General features: G+C 37.4%; 1 non-coding gene across 1 annotated transcript; it reads left to right on the top strand.

Annotated features, from left to right (window-relative positions):
* Positions 1-13,600: 13,600 nt before the first annotated feature.
* On the top strand, positions 13,601-13,707 carry LOC113740495 (small nucleolar RNA R71). Its single transcript, XR_003460490.1, has one exon. It is a non-coding gene; the product is annotated as a small nucleolar RNA R71 (small nucleolar RNA).
* Positions 13,708-20,921: the final 7,214 nt, after the last annotated feature.

The following is a 20,921-nucleotide window of genomic DNA, read 5'->3' as shown; positions in this document are numbered from 1 at the left end:
AGACTAATTTAGAAAAGAAAGAAAGAAAATACTTAGCATAATAGAAGGATGGTTTTGTCTCTTAGGGGACTAAGTTAAAAAAAATTAAAATTAAGAGGTAAACTGCAAATCTAACTATACGTTAGGGATAACTTTTGTGATTAACCCTTATGTATGCAACAATTTTTCATAAATTTGATTTTAGCAAACTCCACAGGCGCTTACTTTTCAACCATCATTCTTGCCTTAAATACAATTTATGCCTGCGAAAAGTATAAATCAAAATGCATTGACATTTTTGGGTTCGGCTCAACCAAAGATTAAACCAAAGACAGCAAGAAAAATGCCCAAAGATTGAGGTGGCTAACGTCAGTGTATTGTGCGGGGCAGTAGGTCGGGGAATGAGCCATTAGAAAAGGCAGTGTAACTAGATTGCTCTTTAAATTTGCAGAAAGCCAGAAGATGAATTTAAACAATGTCAGCATTGGAGGTCTTTGTATCTCAGTTTTTGGACAAAAGGGATGTTTTATTAAGCATCAATGGCATAATACAGGTTAGCCAATGGGGCTAACATCGGCCAATGGCCAAGGCTTTCATCAGTCAACCGCCAGGGAAAATCTTTCATCTTTTCAGGGGAAACTCTAAGGCGTTCAAGAGACCATGGATAATGGAAGGCAAGAACAGCCTGTAACGGACAACGGGGGATGGCACGGCTTCTTTGGACACAAAAAATTTGGTGGTTCCAATTACTCTAATGGTAATCAGATCACCATTTCCATCAAATTCCTAATTGAGCATAGATAAGGTTTTTGGTATTCGCCTAAAAAAAAGGGTTTTGGTGTTTCGAGATCTGATTTAAATAATTGTGCATTAGTATTTGATGATGGAAGATAATGACTTTCCTCTGTCTTCTGTGTACAATGCCAGGGGCTAGATATCATTTGCTGACCCGCTAGCTGAGATTAGAAGCTTGTTGGACCGTTATTTGGAAAATGTTGCTGAAGGAAATTAAACAATAATTTATGACTCAACAAGAAATTTCAAAAGTGGTATCAGAGCTAAGGGTTTGATCCTGTGATATCTGTGGTGTTTGGAGAGAGTGCAAAATTTTTTGATAGAGAAACCTATACCATAAAAAGGTATAGAGGTTGTGGTAGAATACTCATATATTGAAAAATTGGACCACGAGAGTTGGTCTTGAAATACTTGTTTGTTTATTGGAATTAGGGAAAGACCCTAATTGGATAGAGGTCTGAAAATAGGGATTCTATTGTGATTATTGATGTTATGCGGTGATCGAAAGGAAAAAAAAAAGGTCCTGCCAAATTGTTGATTATCACAGTGAAGTTTGATCAAATTTGAAGCCAAGGAGGTCAGGAAATTCAAAGAAGAAAAAAATATTTGTCAAGGTACACAAATTATTTTGAATTGTTATGGATAGAGAATTTATGATTGGTGAAAAATTCAAAGTTTATGCACACTTAGTGATGATAAAGAAGGATTTGAATGGTCAAGAATAATGCACAAATATCTTAGGAAGTGTGGTTTGAGTGAATTTCTTGAGATCAATTTAAATAGTGGTCAATCAAAAGAAATTAAGAAAAAGAGGGCCAGATTATTTTTCAAAATAATGCAAAAATCAATGGTTAGTATTATAAAAGGCTTATAATCTCTACTCAATCACCTCAATGGTTTTGGTCAGATCTCTTTTATATTTTGATGATAGAATTTTCATATGAATCTAATTCTAAGTCAAAATTTGGTTTGGAATGGGAAGTTAATTTGGAAGAGAATGTATTTGTTGATGATAACGAGATTTTTGAAATTTTTGATATGGTTGAAAATTATGATTTGCATGCTTTATTTTGGGTGATTGATGAAGAAGAAATTTGTGATGAGGAAGAAGAAAAAAAAAGTTTTTGATGAGGCAAATAAAGAAGAAATTGTGGGTGCACATGAAAATAAAGAATTTGTGACTCAAAAAGAAATCTCATGTGTGGTTGAGAAATAATGTGAAATCATTAGTCAAATTAAAGATGTGATTGAAAATCGTGATGATATAGAAATTGTTGAATTTATCGAGGTTGGTGAATTTTTTGAAGAGAAAAATCATGTGATGGGATTGGTTGAAATCAATTGTGGAGTGGACAAATTAATTGAAGGTTGTGGTGCAGTTAAAGTTGATGCGATTATTAATGTGGAAAAAGTAAAGGAAAAATATGGTGATGTTGGAAATCTCAGTATTGGAAATTATGATTTTATGGTGTTGGGCAATTTTCTTGGTGATATGGATGAATTAAATGATGGAGAATTGGATGAAGAATGGGTAAATATGTTTGAATTTTTTGACAAAAGAGATCGTGCCAAGAAATTGTTCGACAAGTATAAGTTTCGTTCACTACCATGCATGAAGATGAAAATGGAGATCAATTACAAGTTGGAGTTCCATGTCATCTATATAGCAACAAAGTTATTCATGAAAATTCAAGCTCGGGATGACATTGGAGATGACAAAATCAAGAGTTTGGTTTAAGGGAGGCAATAAAGGAAATTAAACCAAGCTATTTTAGGATCTAGTTTCTCAATTCTTTTTGGTGTCTTATTTGTTTAGTTTCTATATTAGATTTGAAAATTTCAAGTTAGTTTGCAAGTAAGTTTTGGTTTACAATTATAGTTGTTTTAGGAAATTTTACAATCTATAAATACTACTAGTCTACTAGGTTATTATTTGAAGAATTGAGTTGAGTCTAGAGAGTGGATTTGAGAGAAAATCTCATAATTGAGATTTGTGAGTTGTTGTGAGCAAAAGGCTACAACATATTTGTTAGTGTTGATATTTGAGTTTTGGATTGATAAAATTATTGAGGATTTGTTGTGTGTTTGTTCTCTTCCTCTTCCCACATATTTTTATGTGTTAGAATTGCTCCCGCTATGCATGCGCAATTTTTTGTGTGCTAACAATTGCTTTGCCACGTTTTGTACTCCGCTAATGGACGGTAGTATTCCTATGTACTAAAAAGATAAAAATCAAAGTAAGATGACTTCATCTAATACATAGCTAAAGGTGCTTTTGAGTTGAGTTTAAACTTGACTCGAGTTATAACACATGAGTTCGACCTTGAACTTGAGCACAATGAGTTTTTAGAAGTTGAGCTCAAACCTGAGTTTGATTTTAATTTACCTTACTCGAACTTGAGTTTCAATTCAACTAAACCTAATCAAGTCTAATTGAGTTCAATCAAGTCTATGTGAGCCTAATCGAGCTCATTAATAAAAATAAATATTTTATATAGAATTTTAAATAAAAATATAATCAAACATTTATATTAGAAGTTCAATTAGGCTCATCGAGTCTTTGAGGCATCGAGCAATTTGAACTCAATGAATATCAAGGTCGAGTAAAGTAGTTTGGTCAACTTGCAACCCTAGACCAATCAAGTAGTTTGGTCAAGTGGTTTGATCAGGCTTTCCTAAACTAGATATGCCCTATTGAGTAGTTGGAATGTTTGTGTATTATGCTATATATTACTTATGCAGTAGAGGTAAACCTTGATAAAATGTACTCTAACTTAGTATTTTATTTTATTTTCGTTTGGAATTATCAAATTGGAGCTCTTGAATCTTACAAATAAGATTTACCATCACATAAACGAAACACAAACTAAAGGACTTTTACATACTGAGAGAGTTAATCTTGTCTCTTCTCGACTTTGCGATTGGGCAAGGTGACATTCGGAAATCCTGTGCCACTTCGACTCATAGCCTCAACCCATAGGGTTGGTCTCTGACTCCCCAAGGTGGCTTCACCTCGTCTCAGCCTCCTATCTTCATCCCTGACATCTGACATCTGACGTTCTATTGGGAAAGCTGACTCATGCATGACAGAATGACATGACATAATGACAAAACCACTGTTATGTCCCCTCTATCAGGTCTAACTCTGGCACTGTCAGAGTGAGATCCATGAGAATTGGAACTCATCATTTTTCCCACTATATTGTCTAGTATAAATATCCTTCCATCCGTATGAAAGGTTTGCACTCACACACACACCCACACATACACACATACTAGAGACTCCTAACCCCTTACTTTTAGTTTGCAATTGGGTACTCAAATTGACTTGATCATCGAAGTGGGACCGGGGGACAAAGTCCCGTACACTGCAGATTTGACAGGTGAATTCCTTCGACTCGGTCCAACCATCTGGAAGTCACCTCTTCAATTGGCACCGTTTGTGGGAACGATAGGCTTTCCAACATGAAATCCACGCCCTCTCGAAGTAAGACAATTTCTCCAACTGGGGCTAAGCCAAACGCCATGGCCCAGCGAAAGGATAATCAAGAATATTAGAAACCTCAGCAAACTCTTCAACCCACCAACAGAGATGCCCTTGCAAGGATGGCCGAGTTTGTTGCTAAAAATCCTAGTATCTTTCAGAAACTGGGAAGGTTCTTCAAGAGACAGGGAAAGGAAAAGGCCGAGTCTTCTAGACAGACCGGTCGAATCTCCTGAAATTCCCTCAAAGGAGGAATCAGATGATAGGCATCCCGTGCGGAGTCTTTCCAAGCGTGCCTCCTCCAGGTCCATATCTAAAATTGCCTCCATCTCAAAGGCATTTATCCGAGGCCTTCTCAGAAGATGCTCCAGTGAGATGTCAAGACGGCCTGAGGAGTTTGCCACCGATTATATAAGGGCGCCGTCTTTTACTGATAAGATCAATGGAGAGATGGTTCCTCTCACCTTTAAACTCCCTATTCTGCAGGCCTATGATGGGCGAGATGACCCAGAGGATCACCTTTATACTTTCATTTCAGCTTTTAGGTTATATTGTGTCCCTGACTCCATTATCTGCCGAGCCTTCTCCGTCTTTTTACAAGAAAGCGTTCAAAAATGGTTTTGAAGTTTATAACCTATGAGCATTTCTTCTCTGGGCAAGCTCGTCGATAAGTTTATCCATCGGTGCGTCTCATCTAAGTCGATGACGAAAATTTTGACCTATTTGATGAACATATAGCAAGCACCGGGAAAGTCTCTGTGCTTATACGTGTAGAGGTTTCATGAGAAGAGCGTCCAGATACCTGACCCAAATGAACAAGTCACTATCGCTGTCTTTACAAACGGATTAGTGATTGGGGTGTTTAACACCGAAATATACAAAGAGTATCCCCAAACACTGCGGGAGCTATAACAAAAGGTAGACAAGAGCATCCAAAGTAAAGATGTTAACCGCATGAAAAGGGAAGCTCAGGCAACCCGGAATGGCCAAGACTCGAGGAGAAGAAAAGATCAAAACCTAGGCGAATTTGGACCAGGCGATGGGGGAGTTCTAAGTTCCTCTTGTGACTGCCGAAGCGTCTTCAACCGAATTGTCAAGAGAAAGCAACCCATATCTGACTTTGAACTAACCTCCCTTAATACAACCTGGTCATACATTCTTGCTGTAATAAAATAACATCATATCGGACGAGCCCGCCAAAAATGATCGAAAAAAAGAAAGAAAAGGAATGCTAACATCTACCGTACATATCATCGGAACATTGGACACGAAACCAATAATTGTAATGAATTGAAGAAAGAAATAGAAAATCTAATCAAGCAAGAGTACTTGAAACAGTTCGTCCAGGGTGACAGAGGGATTGACCGTCAGGACAATCGCCGGTATCAGCAGTGAAAGACAGACTAGAATAAACAAACTATGACCGAGCTCCTTTGGACCCTAGGGAGCCCGAAAAGTCTCCTCGAGACAGATCCTCCGATTACAGGCCCAATATAATAGGGGTCATCAATACCATTGTAGCTGGCCCAACTGGAAGTGACAGTCAAAACTCTCAGAAGAAGACGTATCAACAGATTAATCTAGATCAGATAGAGTCGAGCTCCCGTCTCATAAAGATAATTACATACGGCCCGAATGATCCTGTCCCGACCACGTCTAACAATCATGAAACTTTGGTGATTGAGGTCATTATTAACAACTACATTGTAAAAGAGGTGTATGTTGATTTAGGGGGTTTGGTAAAAGCCTTGTACTACCGGACCTTCAAAAATTTAAAATTGACTGATGACTAATTAGCTCCTGTGTAAACCTCCATTAATAGGGTTTGGTCAACACATAGTCTATCGAGAGAGGGTGATTACATTGATGTTGCCTATCGGGCGCCACCCACGCTGCCGAACTATCCTCGTCAACTTCGCTGTTGTCAAAACTGACTCTTCATAGGTCAACTGATCTTAAATGCCTTACAAGCTGTATACTTAATGTACCATTTGAGTTTCAAGTTTTCAATTCTGGCCGATATTGTCGAGGTAACCAGTGATGTACATGAGTTCAGGAATGCTATCTCGCTATCTTGCAAGCTACGGTTTCCTTTAGTGTTGGATCGAAAATTGAGGAAAAGCGACCAGATACTGTCCATAGACTCCATAGATCCTCATCAGGGCAGAAAGCTTGGGAGACTGGAGACCGGAGATGAAATTAAAGAAGTTATTTTAGATCTAGAGAAGTCAGACCAAGTCATCTGCATTGGTACGAGTTTATCTCCTAACCTTTGAGATGATCTGATTAGTCTCTTCAGAGAATACCAAAGTGTCTTCGCTTGGTCAGGTGAAGAGATCATCGGTATATCCTATCACCTAATGATACATAAGTTTAACATTGACCCGCGGACTCATCCGGTGAAACAAAAGAGGAGACACTTCGGTCCTGAACGCAACCAGACCATCTTGGAGAAAGTCGACAAGTACCTTTCTGCACAGATGATTAAAGAAGTCCAGTACCTGATCTGATTATCTAATCCGATCATGGTCAAAAAAGAAGTCAGAGGATAGAGAATGTGTGTAGATTTTAGTGATCTTAATAAGGCCTGTTCTAAAGATTGCTATCCCCTGCCGATAATTGATGCATTGGTCGACTCGACAATGGGACACGAGATTCTCTACTTTCTTGATGTCTTCAAGGGATATCATCATATACGGATGAGTGAAGAGGATCAAGAAAAGACAGCTTTCATCACTGATCGAAATGTTTACTGCTACACCACTATGATCTTCAGATTGAAGAATGCTAGAGTCACTAATCAACACCTCGTAAATTGTATCTTTCAAGAACAGATCAGTCGTAATGTGGAGACATATGTTGATAGCATTCTCCTTAAGAGTAAGACAACTGTTATTTTCCTCTCTAACATGAAAGAGATTTTTGGGATTCTTCGGGGCACCCAGATGATGCTTAATCCCAAAAAGTATATCTTCAGGATTATCTCAAAAAAATTCCTTAGCTATCTTGTATCTCGCAAAGGTATTGAGGCTAATCTGGATAAGATTAAAGCAATCCAAGAGATGGCACCTTCCCGCAACATTCGAGATGTTCAAAAGTTAACCGGCCGACTGGCAGCTCTTAACCGTTTCTTATCCCGGTCTGTCCAGAGAGAGTTGTCCTTCTTCAAAGTTTTAAAAAAGGTAGAAAAGTTCTTCTGGATTGAGGAGTGCCAACAAATCTTCGATCAAATGAATGATTATCTGCATCGTCTTCCTACCCTCACCTTGCTTCAAGTAGGAGAAACTTTATATCTTTATTTCACCTTGACTGAGGAGGTGATGAGTGCTGTTCTAGTACAGGAAGATAAGGTTCAACAACCAGTTTATTATATCAGTTGAATCCTCTAGGGGTCTGAAATCCAGTGCCCTCAAATGGAAAAGTTGGTTTTATGTTTAGTTCACTCTGCCCGATGACTAAAGCCCTATGTCTTGACTCATCCCGTTTGTGTGAGAACAGACCAACCATCCAACAAATCTTGTCCCGACCCGAAGCTTCAAGATGTCTCACCAAATGGATAGTAGAACTCGGAGAGTACGATCTTACTTATGAGTCTTGAACAACTATTAAAGCTCAGGTCTTGACTTATTTCTTGGTCGAGTTTACTTCAATAGTAGGCCAAGAAGCCTCCATGAAAACCTCTGTTTTCGCTTACTGGATACTTTACGTCGACGGCTCCTCCAACAATGAGGGTAGTGGAACCGGGTTACTTCTCGTTGGTCCATATGGGGAGGAGTGATCATACGCTCTTCCTTTTGATTTCTCGGCCTCCAACAACGAAACTAAATATGAGGCTCTAATCGCTGGCCTACGATTGGCCCCTGAGTTGGAAGCCCGACAAATCCAAGTCAACAGTGACTCTCGACTGGTGATTCGCCAAGTTCTTGGTGAGTTTGAGGTTAAGGAAGAGGTAATGTAAAAATATCTTTCCAAAGTCCAACACATCTCCTCTCATTTCGAGTCATTTGTAATCACGAGAATACCTCAACCACAAAACAAGCGAGCAGACGCCCTATCTTGGTTAGTTTCAAACTCATTTTTTTAGGTCAATAAAATTGTCATGGTAGAGGTTTTGACTGAGTCAAGATAACGGAAAAAATGGGTAGGCCTCGTTCACTTGGGAAACACGTGAATGGGTCCCATTGTCAAATTCTTGAACCAAGGGACCCTTCTTGAAGATTGAGTTGAAACAAGAAAGGTTCAACATAAATCTGCTTGTTACGTTCTCTGACAGGTGTAGAGCCTGTGTAATAATAATAATAATCCTAAGTGCCAACAAAGTAGTTTGTGTCAATTCTAGTACTGGAGTAGGGACTCTAGATATGCAATGGGTTACTTGATTCACTCTAGTTCTGAAGAGTTTGCTTAATCCGATATGCCAGAATTTATTCACGAGAAATCTCTAATTTATATATAGGACAAGTAGAGTCGTATCCTCAGGTACTGGGAGAAATTCGTTCCTTTTTAAGTCAAAGCAAACGAGAGGTTTGAGAATTTAATACTAATGAATTGTTAACTAAATTAATCAACTGTGAAAAATAATTAATAGAGAGAAATAATTGGAAAAACTCTAACCAAAGATACACTTCAGAGATGGTTCATGTAACTGATCATCGATTCACAAATAAATCCAATATTCATTAATAAGTAAGTTTTTAACTGCCGATACGATCTGACAGTCAGTCTCTCCTTATTGTTCCGATAGTGAAGGTAAGACTATTGACTATTTCCTTAATTTAAGAATAACCCTACGTACGACCATAAGATTTAATTCCCAATTATATTAGAAACGAGAGAAACCCTACTCTAATCAATAAACACGCTACGAGAGTTTATTTAAATTAGATTGTATATTTCCCTGACACAAATCTAATTATGCTAGTTGCTACCGGGATCAAAGTAATCAAACAAATCAAACAATTAGCAAATAGACTACGTGAATAATCAAATATTACACAACTATTCAATCATACACAATAGCTATAATCACTAAAACCAGAAAACATACAAATACCAATGAATGAAGGAAGCAATTAAAATAATTTAGATCTCACAATTATTGTCGAACCATATCTTCAGTTGTCTCCTTGACTAGAAGTATGAAATTAGTTCTCCATCAATAGAGAACCGTCCATGCAAATAATTGGGAAAAGCTTTCAATTGTTGTCTACCCAAAAATCGGCCAGTTAGGGAAAAAAAGTAAAACAAGGGTAACTACTGCTTTTTCGTCTCTAGCCACAAAGATGATCATCTAAGATCTGCCGAAAATCCCCCCAAAAATCCTTTGCCAATCTCTATTTTTTAGGAATAAATTAACTAATTTGAAGGAATGGTTTCCTATTACAAGTCAACTTCTTTAACCTTTCCTTTTTCTTGAGGATGACGTGGACTACCCAAAAAGGTAGGAAATCTTCATCAGCAGTCAATTGTTTTGAAATTTGATTTGGACTAGAAAACTACCTAAACTCCTTCCCGATCTTACGGCCCACGTGCAAATCATTAGGAACTCTTAATTTAAGCACTTCCCGTTCCAATTCTTGAAATTAACACAAAATACTAATTGTGAGTAGAATCAATCAAGTAATACAATATTTGGCTAAAATCAAAGAGAAAATAATAATAAATTTAGCAATAAATTATGATCTATCAATTTTTTTCACACTTAAACCATGCTTGTCCTCAAGCATGAGAACATAAATCAAGAAATCAAATTCCAACAGTGACTATTACTCGAATCATCTATTGCTAAGATACAATTAAAACATATGTCAAGTATTAATAGCTATTTTCAAGAAATATCACTCCAGTTAGTTTTCAAGATCAAGCACTTTCAATTTATGACTAACTAATTTAAAAATATAAAATATTCAACTAGTATCTATCAGCAAATGGTTCGATTATTAAGCAAAATTTCAACATTAAAATTCATGGATCAGTAGGCTAACAATTCATTCAAACACTTCCACATTTTTCACTATTAGCACATTTTTTTTTGTTTTCTAAAATATCTCCACACTTGATTGATTTTTTTTTCAGGGGGAATGCTTAGTCTTTAGCCATTTAAACGTTTTGACTCAAATTCCGACATTTACCAAATGAAGGAACCTAGTTACTCATCCATTATCACATAAAAATCACATACTTACAGCTATCATCGCTTTTTGATGCGAAAAATCGACACTCGTGGTGAAAACTTTCGGTTACTAGGCAACAATACTAATGGAGTATAACTGAATACGATTCATAAATAAACATCAAATTAAAATTAAAAGTCACAAAAATCACGTCATTTCTTAAATATAGAGAATTAAGAATAATAGTTGAATCAATTTACATAAAAAATGCTGGACAAATATTTACAATACTTAGATAAGTTAATCAAAAAGTACAAAAGTCACAAAATCTCAAATATTCATCAAAAAGATACTATTAACTTAATCAAGTCATACTTAACACTTTAGAGTGTAAAATCTTAGCAATAGAAAAATTTGAGACATCTAACCATCATTTATCAGGAACAATCACAAATATGCAGAAAAATAGGCAAAAAATGGATAAAATTCGATAAAGTCAAACAAAAAATTTCAACAAAAACGCCTGCACTTGCACTTTTTCAATATATTATTAATATACTACTCCCCCCACACCTAAATCTGACATTGTTACTAATGTAAAAGATAAAGAATAGAATACGAAACAAAAGGGACAACGAAACTTTACTGAGCACGTAATGGAGAGTCTCAAGCAGCTAAGGCATAGGTGGGAATGGTGGTGTGAAACCAATATGGTGGACCTCCACTGCCCCCAAATCAAAATCGAAGATGCCAACAGATAGCGAAAACGAAGATGGTCATGGGTGGTAGTTAGCGGCGGCAACATGGTGTGGTAGTAATGGTGACGAGCAGAAACGTCGCAAGCAACGGCGATGGCATGAGAGTGGTGATTAGCAGCCGCATACATCTACTGAGAGAGGGAAAGATAGCAGTGGCAGCAGGAAAGGAAGAAAAGGGAAGGAAGAAGAGAACGAAAAAGAAAGAAAAAGAGTAGGGCAATCGTGGGGGGTTTTTTTTTTTTAACCACTGTGCTAGGCATGGGCACATCTAACTGCCTTCGGGTCTTCTGACCAACCCTCCAAAATTAACTTTCTTAAGCGTGACCACCTAACGTGGGCACGCCTAACTATTAGAGAGTATTCTGGCTAATTTTGGAAAATTGAGTTCCAAGTGGTCACGCCTAACTAATAGAGAGTCTTCTGACCAATTTTGGGAAATTGAGTTCCTTAAGTGTGGGTATGCCTAACTAATAGAGAGTCTTCTAGTTGCCAAATTTAAAACTCTTTTCCTTAGGCGTGACCACTAGACGCAGACACGCCTAACTGCCAGTTTCCTGCCACAAAAGCAACAAATTACTAAATGCAACTAACACTTAACAAAAACTCCAGAAATATAATAAAACTAAAACAAAGAGCCTTGGGTTGCCTCTCAAGCAGTGCCTTCTTTTAACGTCTTTGAGTAGACGTCAAGCATCACTTCTCAATCTGGATATAATTCAAATTTTCTTGCAATCGGTGACATTCCTCGAAGATCCAAATAGCTATTGAGTGCAACCATCTTTTTTAATTTTCTACTCATTTTCAGCTCATAAATTGCTTTCATCCCATGATACTTGTTCGCAGCAAATTTGCATTTATCCCTATAATCAAACTCAGAAAATTCTTATATAAAAATATTAGTAGCATGAATGATAAACACAGAATGAGAGTTAATAGGATATTTCATTGTATAAAAAATATTAAAGTGGACTATTTCTCTATCAAATTTCATTGTGAGAGTACCCTTATTAACATCAATCTTAGTTTAGCAGTACTCAAGAAGGGCCTTCCTAATATAATAGGTAATGGATTTGAAACACTTCTATCATCTATATAAAGCACATAAAAATCAGTAGGAAAAATTAATCCATCTACTTGTACTTAAACATTCTCAATTACCCCATCCGGATAAGCAAATGTACGATCAACTAATTGAATTATTATCTCTGTTTCTTTTAAAGGTTCTAAATTTAGGGAATCATAAATTGATTTAGACATCACGTTAATAGAAATCCCTAAATCTAGCATTGCATCTCTAATCTTAGTATTCCCTATTCCACATGAGATTGAAAACATATCTGGGTCTCCATATTTTGGAGGTAACTTCCTTTGCAACACTGCTGATACGTTCTCCTCCACCACAACTCGTTCATCTCCCCTCAACTTTTTTTTAATTAATGCACAAGTCCTTCAAGAACTTGGCGTACTTGGAAACCTGCTTGATTGAATCCAATAAAGGGATGTTGATTTGTACCTTTCGAAATACCTCTAAGATCTCTTTTTCCTTCTTTTGCTTCCTTGGCTTCTCCAACCTGCTAGGAAAAGATGGAGTGCTAGACTTATGATTCACAAGAGAGTTAGATATTACCTTGGGATTTGAATTTTTCCCTCCTTCCTCAAGTTCCTTTCTATTTGCTCCTCACTCTTATCTTTAGGGACTATTGGCCGGGGCTCTTCAACTTCTTTACTGCTTCTCAAGATCATGGCACTCACGTTCTTTGGATTTGCTTCGGATTGAGATGGCAACTTCCTAAAAACGTGAGACTCTAGACGGTTGATTGCAGTTGCTATGTGGTTTATCTGATTTTTCAGATTTTTCATGCCAAACCTTGTCTCCTGTTAGAATTGAGCAGTACTTTGCTGGAGTTGGGTGGTACTTTCGGCCAAATTCTTGACCAACTCTTAGAAGGAGCTTCCTCCATTTGAGAGTGATTAATGGACCTTCAGCTAATATTGGGGCTGGAACCCTGGTAGCCTATTTGAACCAAAATTTTGTTGACGATTCCCTCCATAACTAAAGTTCGGATGATTCCTCCAACTCGAGTTGTAGGTATTAGAGTATGGATCATATTGCCTCCTTGGCGCGGGCACGTTACCAGTCATGTTGACTTGTTCAGGGCTCTCCTCTTGAAGCATTGGGCATATATCAGTAGCATGTTCCGTGTTGGTATAGATCCCACCAACCTTAACTTATTGTATATTTCCTACAGCCAATTGGCGGACAATTAAAGTTAGCTCTGACAACCGCTGCTGAATAGATGAACTTTTCACCTCATTCAGTTCATGAGTGGGGACATTATTTCTGGGGCCAAATTGTTGTGAGTTCTAGGCCATTTTCTCAATCAACTTCCATGCCTCTCCAGGGGTTTTATTCACCAGTGCCCCATCACTTGCGGCGTTAATGATGTTCTTGTCAGACCAACTGGACACTTATCTGATATTGGGGACATCTAATACACAATTTGTTGAACCACTCCCAATATTCAAATAAGGTCTCCCTTAGCTACTGTTTAATGTCACATATCTCTTTTCTCAAGTTAGCAGCTCGGGAAGCAGGAAAGTACTTCTCAAAAAAAAAATTCTTCAGTTGCACCCAGGTGGTAATACTACATGCCAGTAAGTAGTACAACTAATCCTTGTCCAAGTTCTTAAGAGAGAAAGAAAATGCTCTCAATTTAATCTGCTCTTCAGTCACCCCAGAAGGTTTCGTACTTGAGCACACTACTTCAAATTCTTGTAGTGAAAAGAAGGTAAGAGATGAATTAATCCAGATTTTAACTCAAAAGAGATATTTTCATTCAAATTAGAGAATGTAATGCAAAGTGGCTGCTGAGTTAAGTCAGGAGCAGCCAACTCTCTTAGTGTTCTGTTATTTGCCATCATATACTCTTCTTGTTCTGAATCGCTTGCAGTAGATGATTGTTCCTCTTTGTATTTCTTGGTCTCTTGTCTTCGCCTACGTGTTGCCTTCTCAACCTCAAAGTCGTATATTAATTCACCTGTGCGGGAAGAACGAGACATACATTAGCAAAAATACTATAAAAATAAAAATAAACTAAAAAAGAAACAAATAATTCAGGCACCAGTTCCGGTAACAGCGCCAAAAATTGACAGGTGTCTAGTCTGTGCAATAATAATAATAATAATAATCCTAAGTGCCAACAAAGTAGTTCCGTGTTAATTATAGTACTGGAGCAGGGACTCTAGATTTATAATGAGTTACTTGATTCAACCTGATTTCGAAGAGTTTGGTTAATCCGATATATCAGAATTTATTCACGAGAAATCTCTAATTTGTATATAAGGCAAGTAGGGTCGTATTCTCAGGAATTGGAGAAATTCGTTCATTTTTAAGTCAAAGCAAATAGGAGGTTTGAGAATTTAACGCTAATGAATTATTAACTAAATTAATGAACTGCAAAAAATAATTAATCGCAAGAAATAATTGAAAAAACTCTAACCAAGGATGCACTTTAGAAATGATTCATACAACTGATCATCGATTCACAAATAGATACAACATTCATTAATAAGTAGGTTTTTAACTGTTGATACCATCTGACAGCCAGTCTCTTCTTACTATTTCGATAGTCAAGATACAACCATTGACTATTTATCTAATTTAATAATAATCTTAGGTACGACCATAGGATTTAATTCGCCAATTGTATTAAAAACCAGAGAAACCCTACTCTAATCAATAAACACGCTACGAGGGTTTATTTATATTAGATTGTATGTTTCCCTGATATAAATCTAATTATGCCAGTTGCTACCGGGATGAGAGTATTCAAACAATTACGGATTCAACTACCCTTAATTAGCAAATAGACTACGTGAATAATCAAATATTGTGCAACTATTCAATCATACACAATAGTTATAATCACTAAAAATAGAAAATATACAAATACCAATGAATGAAGGAAGCAATTAAAATAATTTAGATCTTACAGTTATTATCGAACCAAATCTTTAGTTGTCCATTTGACTAGAAGTATGAAATTAGTTCTCCATTAATGGAGAACCATCCATGCAAATACTTGGGAAAAGCTTTCAATTGTTGTCTCCCCAAAAATTAGCCAACTAAGGAAAATAAGTGAAACAAGGGTAACTACTGCTTTTTCGTCTCTAACCTCAAAGATGATCATCTAAGGTCTGCCGAAAATCCCCCTAGAAATTCTCTGCCCAATCCCTATTTTCTAGGAATAAGTTAACTAATTTGAAGGGATGGTTTCTTATTACAACTCAACTCCTTCAAGCTTTCCTTTTTCTTGAGGATGACATGGACTGCCCAAAAAGGTACGAAATCTCCATTAGCAATCAATTGTTTCGAAATTTGATTTGGACTAGGAAACTGTCTAAACTCCTTCCCGATCTTCCGGCCCACGTGCAAATCACTAGGAACTCTTAATTTAAGCACTTTCCGTTCCAATTCCTGAAATTAACACAAAATACCAATTGTGAGTAGAATCGATCAAGTAATACAATATTTGACTAAAATCAAGGAAAAAATAATTATAAATTTAGCAACAAATTATGACTTATCACCCTCCATGATAGATTACTCTACAAAAGATCTTATCTTTTACAGTGGTTATGGTGCATCATTTTGGAGAAAGAAGGGCGTGTTTTTCAAGAAATATATGAAGGGCTTTGTGGAACCCATGTTGGATATAGAATGTTAGTAAAAAAAACCTTGCTGCTCGGATATTTTTGGCCCATAATTCGGCACGATACCCAACTCTTGGTTCTTAGTTGTCCCTCCTATCAGCACCATACCCCTGAACACCACCGGCCTATTAATCTCATGGTTCCCATCACGTCTCCTTGACCCTTTGAACAATAGGGGACGGACATCAACGGCCTTTTCCCTAGGGCTCCTAGCAACTATACTGTCTTAGTAGTAGTCATTGATTATTTCACAAAATGAATTGAATCCAAACCATTGAGAAGTATAGCTGGCGGAACTATCCAAAAATTCTTTTGAAAATATATTGTTTGCCATTACGGAGTGCCTGGCATGGTCATTTCGGATAACAGTAGGCAATTCATGGATAACTCGTTTAAAAGGTGGTGTGAGGATCTCGACATCAAACAGCACTTCACCTTAGTAGGACACCCCTAATCCAATGGTCAAGTAGAGAATTTTAACCGAACTCTTTTAAATGGCCTTAAAACTTGGTTACACTAAGTTGGAGTTTCTTGGGTAAATGAGATTCTCAGTGTTCTATGGTCATACGGAACAACCCTGAGGTCGATAATCCAAGAAACTCCCTTTTCCTTAACTTACAGATTCGAGACAGTAGTCTCCGTGAAGTTTGTTACTCCAAGTCCTTAGATAGCAGCCTTTGCTACTGAAACCAATGATGAAGAGAGGAGAGTAGATCTTGACTTCCTCAAGGAATAAAGAGACGTCATAGCTGCTTGAGTGGCCTTGTACAAAAATATGCTTGCTCACTACTACAACACTCGGATCAAACACCTTCGCTTCAAGTCAGGAGATCTCGTTTTGCAGAAGAACTCGATCAGTTGATTCGAAACCCAGGGGAAGTTAACTCCCAAGTAGGAAGGATCGTATTGTGTTGTTAAATCTAGTCAGAATGACTATTATAAATTGGCTTATCAAGATGGCACCCTAATGCCCATAACTTGGCATGCCAGGAATATTAAATTATATCATCCATGAGATTTCAATGGTTCATCCATTTGGGTCTGAATTATTTCATTATTTTTTAACATGTATTTTTTGACCTTTAATATTACTGTTAAAAAATAAAGGGGATAAGAGGGCTCCGCAGCTGATATAATTTAACAGCTTGGTATAATAAATGAAATTATTATTAAAAGTAGCAAAATTTACAAGTTGGGCATTTTCAAGTACAAGAACCCGAAGTCAGAGATATTTCTAAGTATCTTCTGCTTTGGTGTCGTCCCGATCTTCCCCCACTCTGGCGTCTCCACCAGCCTCGGTTGTCTCTCGGTCAGCACTTTTAGGCTTCTCTAATTCAAATTCGAAGAGTCGCTGGTTGAACTCTTCTCGCACTTCGGTCAAGTTTCATCCAACTTGGATGTTCTCGGTTATGCGATCACAGAGTTTTTTGACATTTTCATTATAACTCTCCTTGCTCTTGAACGCGTCCAAGTCTTCCTAGGACAACAGTGGCCCCACCTCGTTCACAGCCGATGTGTACCCGAATATGAAACTCAGTAATGTCGGTTCACCGAGGTCCTTGATAAAGGCATCAGATTTCAAGAAAGCCTCGATGGCCGAGGTGCCAGCCTTCTTGACAGCATCTTGGTGAGACTTCTCCTCTTCGCGTCACCTCTTCTGCTCTTCGTCAAGAGCTGTCCTGAGGGAATTGGCCTCAGTTACTGCCATATCTCACTTAGTTACAACTTGATTGCATTCCTCGCAGAGGCGGGTTTGATCGTGCTTGGCCACCACCAATTTCTTTTCCAATAGGGACACCTTATCCTGGAGCTCGGCAATGGAATGATAGAACTGACGAGCGCGGAGTATACATATAACAATTAATTCATCCACAATCAAGTTTTACATTTATAAATTTTTAAATACCTACACACGATTTTTCGCAAGTATACGAGTCGTTTATTAAGTATAGGGGTATTAGGTGTCAATCTCACAGGGAAGATTGTCAATTACTGATATTTTTCAAATTTTTTTTTTTTTAGACTATCACAAGTACAAGAAATTAAATCTACACTATAAAAGTAACAAAAATACAATAAAAACTCATAGAGGTATGAAATTCCTTACTATTCTTACAAATTACATTACTGGTTAAGTGAATGCTATTATCTTGGCTAGTTATGGCGTAATTTCTGAATGTATATGAAACCTACTTTTGTAGTAAATCAACTATACTTGTAACTAAATCATACCTACTCTCGTGATTATGAAATTAACTACAAACTCATTTCTTTTATAAAATTACATGAAACAAGTCACTAAAACCACATAGCTGTTCCTCTACTTTCATGAGTGAACTCCCTAGATTTATCACTTCCTTGAACTAGTGTTAAATTTCAATTTTCAATGCAAATTTAACATCTTAAGATTATCACAATTAATGACCGGTTAATCATGATTAGAAAAGCAAAATTGATAAATAACTTGCTCAAAATAATATCATCAAATTACTAAATAAACATCACTAATAAGATATAGAAAGTTTATCCATAACTCTAGACATAAACTTTAGCAAAACATGTTAAAACACAAAGCCAAACTTATATTATAGCTAAACATGAAATCCAATACAAGAGTGAAAGTAGAAGAAGAGAAATCACCCTTGTCACATGAGATCAACCTTTGCACTTTTGCTCCTCAATCTTCATCCAAATCTAGCTACATATACAAGAAGAATAAACTACACTACCTATACTATATTACTCTAACTAATGAACAAAGAAAACTCTAGTGAAAGCTACATTTTTTGTGAATTTCTCTAGCCTTCCAAAGTTGTGAAAATGGTCTTTAAAGGTTGCTATTTATAGAAAGATTCAAGCTCAAGGTGAGTTATTTCTTGGTTGACAAAGTTGGCTTTTGAACCCACCAAGAGTTGTTCCCTAAGTTTCCACACTTTTTTTGATCAGATATAGTTGAAATTCTGAGGTGTAGATGAGTTGGAAAGATTGTGTGAACAAAGAACAAGTTGCAGAGCAAGTTGCAGCTCAAAATGAAGAATACGCGACTTGAAAACGCAACCTTAGGTCGCGTATTGCCTACCCACGTATTGCTTTTGCAGGTTTGCACTTTCTGAACAAAATTTATCCTTGCTCTATTTTTTGTCCAACTTCAACTGATATTTTCTCGATGATGGATGTTAAACTAACTCTTGTATAAAACATGAAAGTTGTAACTCTTTAAGTTAGATTTTCAATGCATCAATAATCATAGTTAGAGCTCTGTGGACTGAGAAATAACCAAAATACCCTTGACTGGCCAATCTCCTATTTCAGCTTTCGACTATGAAAATAAACTTCTATATTTCGACTTTTTGACAATGAAAATGACTGAACTAGACTTCTATGTATTCAAACCAAATGTAGATCTATCTCTTAGCTTCAAAATGGTATAAGATTCACCTCAATCCAATGCTTGTAACTCAAGATATTACCGAAATACCACAAGGTGTCAAAGCTTTCTTCACATACAGTTCTTCCTTTGAATGTTTTGCACTTCATGTCTTCTTTTTATCACTTCAAATCACCAATACTCATCTAATTATCTTCTCAAATCACTCCATTTGATGATTGAATCATTAAATCTATAAAAATATGAATTTTTACCATTAAAATCCATATAAATACAATTTTTACACTTTAAACCACAAAATGCATATTTTTACTAGAATCTTAGTTAATTAACTATAAAAGTAGTTAAAACACACTAAAACTAACTAATAAAACACACTTAAAACATATAAAATATGCACTTATCAAGGACTCAAGCAAATAGGCGTAATGCCTTGATAGCTCGGCTGTGAAAGTCGAGGAGGAGGCTCAAGCGATGGCTGTGTGCTGCATTAGCTCTGAAGGTGACAGCTTCTTAATGTACTCCAAGTCTCTCGGCAAAGTGGAGTGCACTAGCAACTCTTGGGTTGGGTGAGGATCCAAAAATCGGTCGTTCACAGTGAGGTCCCAATCCGGGCACCAATACTCACCGGGATGCCTCATGTCATCCTCAATTAGTTGTGAGGTTATGTGGTACCAATTCTACAAGGAAGACCCCAAGACAGGTAGGGGTGAAGGCTGTAGCGATTTGCCTCGACCATGGGGGATGACGGCTATCATGACACCTCAAGTAGCCACCTCCAGGGGAATGGCCAAACTCTTAGAAACCTCCTTCTCGGCCACAGTCATTGGTGGAGTGGTGCTTGTAGCTGAGCCCCCAATCTGAGAAGATACAATGGCTGATGTGTCCTTTTTCTTCTTCGCTACTCTGAACGACTCAGCAGGGCTTTTCCTCTCAGATTGCTCTTCGGCACAGTCCCCGCTCCCGAGATAATCAAGTCAGAGACCTTCACCACTGCATATAGGAGATACATTATTACTTAAACAAGTAAAAAAGAACTATAAAGTTGTGAAATGAAAATTACAATATTTCTCAAACCTAGATGAAAAATATGAGGATTTGTTGGGGTAAATGAGAGCTCGGCTGATTCTCCCATCTAGGAGTACTGCCTCGAGGAAGAACCAGTTATTGATCCGGAGGCCCGAACCCATGATTTTTTGGAAGCTTTCTTCTTCCATCTTTTCAGGAGAGGGATCGGTTGGAGCATTGTGTGGCCTCCACCAGAAACCGTAGAGAAGTCTTCGGTCGGAATGAAGACAAAGTTATTCTTTCACCTCTTTATCGAGGTTGGAGCGTCTTCCACTAATTTCGAAATACTCATATTCTGGTTGCTAAATTAAAATCAGCCCCTTTCATTCCCACTGTTTTTTTATTGTGTAGCATCGGTGGAAGAGATTGACGATGGGAGTCACCCCCTATTCTCTACATAGCATCTCGAATCCAATAAGAATTCGGATGGCGTTAGGGACTAGTTAGGTGATTCTCACCCCTCCTCCCCAATATCTAAGGTTGTCCCAAAAAAATCTAGTGGTGGGCATCCTCAGCCCGACTTCCAACTGATCTATACAGATAGCCACCCTGGAATTCGGGGGCATCTCGACAAACTAGTCTGCTTTGGGAGGATAGATGCTATAGTCTCGCCGAAACGAGTA

This window comes from Coffea arabica, chromosome 6e, assembly GCF_036785885.1.
Source record: "Coffea arabica cultivar ET-39 chromosome 6e, Coffea Arabica ET-39 HiFi, whole genome shotgun sequence".
NCBI classification, from domain to species: Eukaryota; Viridiplantae; Streptophyta; class Magnoliopsida; order Gentianales; family Rubiaceae; genus Coffea; species Coffea arabica.
The sequence above is the reverse complement of the archived record's forward strand: the minus strand, read 5'-3'. Positions and strand labels throughout refer to the sequence as shown.